The sequence below is a fragment of the Fundulus heteroclitus genome, chromosome 14 (assembly GCF_011125445.2).
Source record: "Fundulus heteroclitus isolate FHET01 chromosome 14, MU-UCD_Fhet_4.1, whole genome shotgun sequence".
In the NCBI taxonomy this organism is placed as follows: Eukaryota; Metazoa; Chordata; class Actinopteri; order Cyprinodontiformes; family Fundulidae; genus Fundulus; species Fundulus heteroclitus.
In genome coordinates, this window is record NC_046374.1 from 3,073,513 (window position 1) to 3,081,093 (window position 7,581).

Here is a 7,581-nt window from a genome sequence, read left to right on the forward strand (position 1 = left end):
GAAATGTTTTTGTAATACATAACATTGTTCAGACTATAGAAGGAATATATGTAGTATATAAGGCATTTACAGAGATGGAAAACTTCTACAAGTATCCTGTGAGCTCCAATTTTCTCAGAGTGTTTATCGTGTCACAGCCCATAGAGCCCTTAAAGGTGGCAAAGGTGTCACAGGTCTCTCACAAGTGTATTCTTCTGCCTTTTAAAATTAGGTTTGTTACAATGCCCATTTATTAATGAAATCATATTTGATATTGTAACTTTACGTAAATTAGTCAAGAAAGTAGTAAACTAATATAACGCTGGCAAATCATGGTCATTGTAATCATTCATTTCCAGCCTACACTGAATAGTATCTTCAAGAGTAGTTATACAATCATAAAAAAATTTTACAATTAAAAGATAAATAGCTTGTGTCCAAGGTAATTGCTGCTCCGTGCACATTTCATTGTTTTACGGTTAACGTAGCCCTGTTCCAATTATAAGAAGGTTAAATATGAAGTCAACACTAAATCTGTTGTCTTATTTGTATACATATGTCCAATTACAGCGTTCTTCCGAAAATGTCAGATGCAACTAGTGATGTCACAAAAAAAAGAGAATAAAATTGAATACCCTAGCTTCAGAGATGTGAGAATTTGCCGTAAACAATAAAAGTTTTGTTTTAAAAGTGTATGATATTTTCTCTTTCAGATGTTTTTAATTGTTGAATTCATTGACAGCAAGGCTGTAAACATCATACCAGAGTCCTGGTTTGAAGACGGGATGACAAAGTGGCCCAGCTATAAAAGTGACAATCGAATAAACAGAGCAGTTAAAAAAAATGAAGAGCCAACAGAAGATTGGAAGTCCTATGATGTGCGTGTCCTCTCAAAAACAGGTAAATATACATTAAGAGATTAAATTTGACTCAGTTACTAGACTCTCTGAAGCTTTATCTGTAAAATGTCCTTTTTGTTACACACCCTACGCCTTCCAAGAAACTAAAGTAAACAGAATATAAACATTTGTTCAGTAATAGAGTAATTTATCATTTATTAATTCTGGGTAGGTGATTACCTAAGGGCAAGAGAGAAACTGAAGGCATCACTGACCTGTGATACATCAGAGCTACAAATAGATGTGGAGGAAGAAATTGTTGAAGAGAAAAATCAAGATGTGGAGGAAGAAATTGTTGAAGAGAAAAATCAAGCCAAGGTTGGGTTTTTAGAGATTTGTGACTGAGCCACAGTTTTAAAAAAGAAAAACATTATAAGCTATTGCTGAATAAGAAGGACTAAACAGAGATCATAAATCTAGCAAGTATTTTACTAGCTCATGAGTAATGGGGCTTGTGATTATTTTTGTTCGATAGACTCCTATTTGGTGACACTGACTCAGACAGTGAAACAGAGAATGATAAAAAGAAGAGACACACCAATTCCTCCTCAACTGCAGCCCCCCCAATTCCATCACCTACTCCTGACACAGTATCTTCGAGAGCTGACCAGACCTCTGCAAGACCTCAGCTATATATGGGGAACACTGAATCCTTTTTCACAGGTATACATACTTTTTGTTATTAATCGGATAGCAAAAAATGCTTCACAGGAGATTATTTTACAGAATTTGAACCAGGTGAACCTAAAACCGCCATTTGTGAAGCTCAGGATTGAGCATATTTTACAGACAAAGATGATTTTTCATATCCAAAATGTAAAAAAATCCAAAATGTATATATTTTATGTACACCTTTTGGTTTAATTACACTTTTGAGCAGGCTGTTTTTCATGTTTTAGAGTCTAGTTAATGAATAATTGATTACGAAATTAGTTGACGATTATTTTATTAATCAATCACGATTAATCTGATAATTCTTGCAGCCCCATTCCAGTTAACTCAAATCTCTCAGATGACGTATAAGAATTTTCCAAACTATGACATAATCATCAGGGCCTTCCCTCATTGTTTGTGTGTAAACCTCTGATTTTGAACACATTAATAAATAAACCTTTAAAAACTGAAATTATTTTAGTAATTATAACTGACTATATAGCTATATATAACTAACTATATAGAGATATTTGGTCTTATTTAAGTTCATACTGGGAGATATAAGGTGTATGTTTTTATCTGGCATATGTAAACTCATGGTTTCTAACTGTAGGCAGATGCTCCATGTCATCTTAAGGCTATAAGAAATTTTGGCCAATAGCTTTGAAATAATGCTGGAAAGAAAAACAAACAACAACAGACTAACAAACACCTAAATTTAAGCCTTACTTGTATTTTCTAGTTTTATTCTCACTTCAGATATTTAACATGCGGCATTAGCATGCATATTCAAGATGTAACATTCATGTTAAAGGCTTTTCAGGAGCAGCAGTTACGGTTACAAGTTTTTCCCAAAGTTAAAATGAGTTGTTCAAGTGCCGAGGTGAAGAGCTGTAAGAAGGGAAGACTGTGTACAGTTAAAAAGGCAACCATACTTTTGAAAGTGTTGTGATTTAGTTATTTTACTTAAAGTATTTAATTTTTTTCAGTTCTCGTTTTATTTTTTTATTTTTAAACAAGGATTACATTTAAAAAAATAATGAATATAATGAAAGTAAAACTTAGAATTTGAATTTAGCCTGTAAAATGTACTGTAACTGATGAGAACAATGTTTTCCCTCCAAATAAACACTTACATCCATATTGAAATTATTTTCCCACAGCTTCAACACCTGTGCCTATGAATTTGTCCACCTTGCCTTCCAGTCCATTGCTCCATACGGATTTGTGTCACATTCGAGATCAAAGTTATTTCGATCTTGAAAGTCGCTACAAGGGTAATGTTTTTTCCTAAATTTTATCGGGGTTTTATCATCATCTGAGTGATTATTCAAATAAACATATGATTAAAAGAAGAAATTATTAATTCAACTTATTAATTCCCCAGCTACAGCGCCTCCAGTCCCTGGCGCCCCGGTCTCTCACGTGTATGAAGCACCTGTGTACCAGATCTCCAGGACACATCAGGCAAATTTCCATCAGCAACATGTTTTCACCCCCTCATTTAGACTGGGGAGGACAGGCAGTGGATCTATACCTTGCTCTGGTGAGAGTCCTTTAAGGTTACCGGGTACCTTAACTGTATGGAAAGTTGTACAGTTTTTTTCTAGTATTATCTTGAGTTGAATATATATGGAAAGAGAAAATAGAGTATGAAAAACATTTTTGATGCAGACTTTATTCCCTGCTTGTCTAAATCAGGGGTGCCAAGCTCCAGTCCCGGAGGGCCGATATACTCAGGGCCGGCGATTGCTATAGGCGAGCTAGGCAATTGCCTAGGGCGACAAATGTGTTGGGGCGCCCTCTAGCGTCGCCCTTAGGCTTACTTCCCATTAATCATAGAATTAGGAAAAAAAGCGAATTAAACCGGTTATGAAGCGTACATCAGTTTGACTTAACCTTACGTATACACACACATATATATATATATATATATATATATATATATATATATATATATATATATATATATATATATATATATATATATATATATATATATAGCAAAATATGAACAAATAAATATACCACCGAATTTTTTTCTTTTCTTTTTCACATTTAAGAGAAAATAGGAAAAGATTCTGATCACTTTCCAAGCGCCCTCCAACCCGGAAGTCGTGACGTCAGTACGTGAACGTTCATCTCAACATGGCGGATTACTGCACTACATGCGAGAGCCAAAACGAGAAATCTGAAAGCGAAATTTCGACTTCAACCGAGCGATTCCTAACAGGAGGTCATTCTGATGTATCGGAGGAAGAATATTTGTGTCTGGAGCCTCACATGTTCGACCCAGACGTTTCAGATGAAGAGAAGGCAGCAGGACAAGGAGTGGAGATTGGACGTCTGAAGATTAGATGAATGATAGGACAAGTTTTTTCTTTTAATTACGCAGTTCAAATATTTTTCCGTATGTTGACATAATTTTCTTTTAGGCACCATAGATATTTAATGACTAAAATGCCGGTGTTGTGCGAAATTCTGTTCCCCCCTTTGTCGGGAGCACACATTGCAGCTGTTTTCATGGCGCTTATAATAGATTTTTCGGTAAAAACACGCATATAATCATATCAAGGTTGTAACATTAGTTTAATCACCCAATGATGAGGTGCTACTTATCATAAAGAATCACTTGACAACATTTTAAAAACAGTATCTGTACATTAATATTTAGCCTACCTACATACTAGCATAACAAAAGTCAAAAATAATATATCAAAAATATACACTGAGTAATATTGAGGCCTAAATATTTCCTGAAATGTAAATAAATTTCCAACTTACCATAAATGCATTAATAGTGAATTTAGCAAATCAGTTATGGTGTGTAATTCATATACAAATATACAATTAATCAATCTTATTTTTTAGGTGTTCCTGTTCTCACTGCCAATAATGGAGTCTGCGAGAGAGTGCATCTGTTGCCAGGAAATCAGCTTGGTTGTTGCTAAGATTGAAGAAGCCAGAGAGGATATGGATGGAGAAATCCCTGACACAGACCATCCTGGCATGGAAGCGGTGTCATCAACGAATTTGCCATTAGGAAGTCCAGATGAGTCAAATTTTAATGCTGCGTCAATTTTGAAGGTGAATAGAAATACCTGAAACAACTGTTCATCTTTTATTAGATAGAACTACAAGAACTTCAAACGTTTAATTTTGTAATGGTATTCATAAAAGCCCTTTTGTTTGTAGAGGGTTAATCCAGTTTATTAGTTATACTTTACCTAAGTGTCCTTACAGATGGTTAAGAGTGGTTTTGCACAGTCCTAACTTTGAGTGTGTAATAAATTATTTAAAATAATAAAAAACAAAAGCTTCTGAAACCTATTCTGGTATTTGTTGTCTATGCATCACTCCATGCTAAGTTACAGTTTTTTCTGAATGCTTAAACACAACCTTGATTCTTATATCACAATTTCTAAAACTATTAATACTTATAGCAAATCTGAGTTCACAAAACTAAAAGAACAAACACTGCTTTGCACTCAATTTGCAAAACTCAATCTTGCCTAGGGCAACCAAAGGGCTAGAACCGGCCCTGGATATACTGCAGCTTTTAGATGTGTCCCTGGTCCAACTTACCGGAACAAAAAGCTCTTCAGTTTTTCAAATTACTGCTAATGACCTAATTATAGAATTCAGGTGTGTTGAAGCAGAGACACATCTAAAAGCTGCAGGACACCAGCCCTCCGGGGGCCCGTTCTTCATACGTTGCTTAAAACATCAGAGATCAAATGAGACGTCCAAGATGATTTCATCCGGTTAATCATGATCCGGCTAATTGGGTTCTTCGAACACACCTGTTGTTTATGATCAGTATGGCTGGATTGAGTTATCTGAGATAACTGCGCGTTCATGCGTTTGTTTAAAAAGGGAAATGTATCGATAGTAGAAACAATGATCAGCAGCGCTGCTATTGGCTGTTCAGCAAAGAACGCCCACAGATTTTCTCCCAGCAGAACACGAGCTTTTAATGGAAGGTTATGCTGAATTTGAGTCATTAATTAAAACGACAGGGAACACCTCAAAATCTGTTAAAGCCAGGAGAGAGGGCTGGCAAAAAGCAGCAGACAAATTAATGCGTAAATACTGTCCATGGTAGATGTTTCTATCACTTTCTACAGTATGAATTTTTGCATTTTAATAAATTCATATTTACTTTGTTCTTTTATATCAGAGCCTCCACGGGACCCACTAGAACATGGGAACAAGTAAAAGTGAAGTACAAGAATATTCTACAAAATGGTAGCCTTTAATTATTATACTGTATTTTAAAAAGCCACTTGTTATGTCAAAAGATTCAATATCGGTGTCATTCCTTAGGCACTGGGAATTTTAACAAAAAATTATTTATCTCTAAAAAATGAAGTTCTTGCTTTTCCAAGTCATCCACAGTTTACACGGTAAAACTGTATTGTTCCGTGTCTAGATAATCCACCCATAGTTTTTTCTAATACAATATACGGCTCGACAGGAAGCGAGCCTTTCAAAGTAAACTCAGTGGCCACTGTAGTTGTTGAGTTTTTCTAGACAACACCGTCCCCAGAGATGTTATTTTGTGCTACAACAAACTAAAATGGAGAAAGTTGACTTGACCGCTGTACATTTAAGCAAGTTATGACAAATTTTAAGTTCAAGAGTTGTTTTGAAGGCTAACACAGTTAAGTATGTGTTTATTGTGCAAGAAGAGCAATGAAAGATACAATCTGAATGCAACAGCTCATCATAAAGGAGTTTCCTGAAGAATGCTTTAACAAAACAGTTCACATAGATGTATCTGTGATTCCAACAATTGGCACTTTGAATACAGGTGGCTGTGATTTATGAGTTTGTCTGAATGTAGTTATTTCAAATTAATATTTTTACCTTGTTTTTGTGCTTATTCCTTTACTGTTCCATATTTCAGTAGACCTTTTGATAAAGAGTCTTAACTATTGAAAGTTTGGTATACTTAATAAATGATGTGTATTTTGTCTTTATAGGAGCTGTAAGGAAGAATCCCTCATCTACTAGTGCAGCAGATACAGAAATTGACAGCTTTTCTATCCACTGGTTCAACCTAGCTTGTGACTGTGGAGGTGGTCGCAAAGAACGGCAAAACTCAAAATCCTCATCTTAACGTTCTTGATCTTGTGTGAGTTATGGTGTTTAGAGATGAGTTTGTTGTGTGAACACAGCTTTCAAAATAAACAATCAGTTTATTTAATGATAAATAATTACATTTATACATTACATAGTCAGTTATTTAAATACAAATGGTTAAATAAAATGAATAAAAAATAAATAAATGAAATAAAAATGGTTAAATGATATGTTCTCATAAATCATTTATTTTAAAAAAATGCTGTTATGTTCCTTTTTTTAAATAGATGCTTTTAAAATGCTTAACTGTTTTTATTATTTTATTTCTAAAAATCATTAGATTTTAAAAACACAAATAATTTTTGAAAGGTATTTCTTCTGTTTTTAATATTAAACATTTAGGGGGTTTAATAAAGTGAGGCCTGCAGTGTAAAAGTAGCCAAAGATTCCTTATCCGGTACAATTCTGGTGCAGTATCAGAAGATTAGAGGCACATCTGGCCCAAATCCAGAGCAGATCAGGGAAAACAGATAAATCATCTGGTATGGATCCAGCCCATAGCTGGCCCTCATCAGTAAAACGGGTCCGTGTTGGTATTGGCCCGTTGTGCTAAAAGACACCGGTCCAGTATGGCAAGCCGTTTTAACAATGCATTTTGACTATCCGGAATGGTAATTTAAGATATCTTTATTTACATTCTGACTAGGAAGAATAATAATTCAAGATATCTTCAATTACATTTTGACTAGTCAGAATTCCTTTCAAGATATCTCAAATTACATCACCGGATTCATCGTTGAAAGCGTCACACATCCGTAATTGTAATTTAAGATAACTCGAACGTAATTATGACTAGTCAGAATTATAATTTAGGATATCTGAAATAAGACATTGCGTGTAAGCCCCTTACTGGCTGTAAGCTGTCTAAATAATTGCCTGAACATTCAATGGCGCTGGCAGTTTT

General features: G+C 34.8%; 1 long non-coding RNA gene across 1 annotated transcript; it reads left to right on the forward strand.

Moving 5' to 3' along the window:
• The first annotated feature begins 637 nt into the window (after positions 1 to 637).
• LOC118565633 lies at positions 638 to 3,190 on the forward strand. The gene is made up of 3 exons (XR_004932483.1): positions 638 to 879; positions 2,696 to 2,809; positions 2,920 to 3,190. It is a non-coding gene; the product is annotated as an uncharacterized LOC118565633 (long non-coding RNA).
• Positions 3,191 to 7,581: the final 4,391 nt, after the last annotated feature.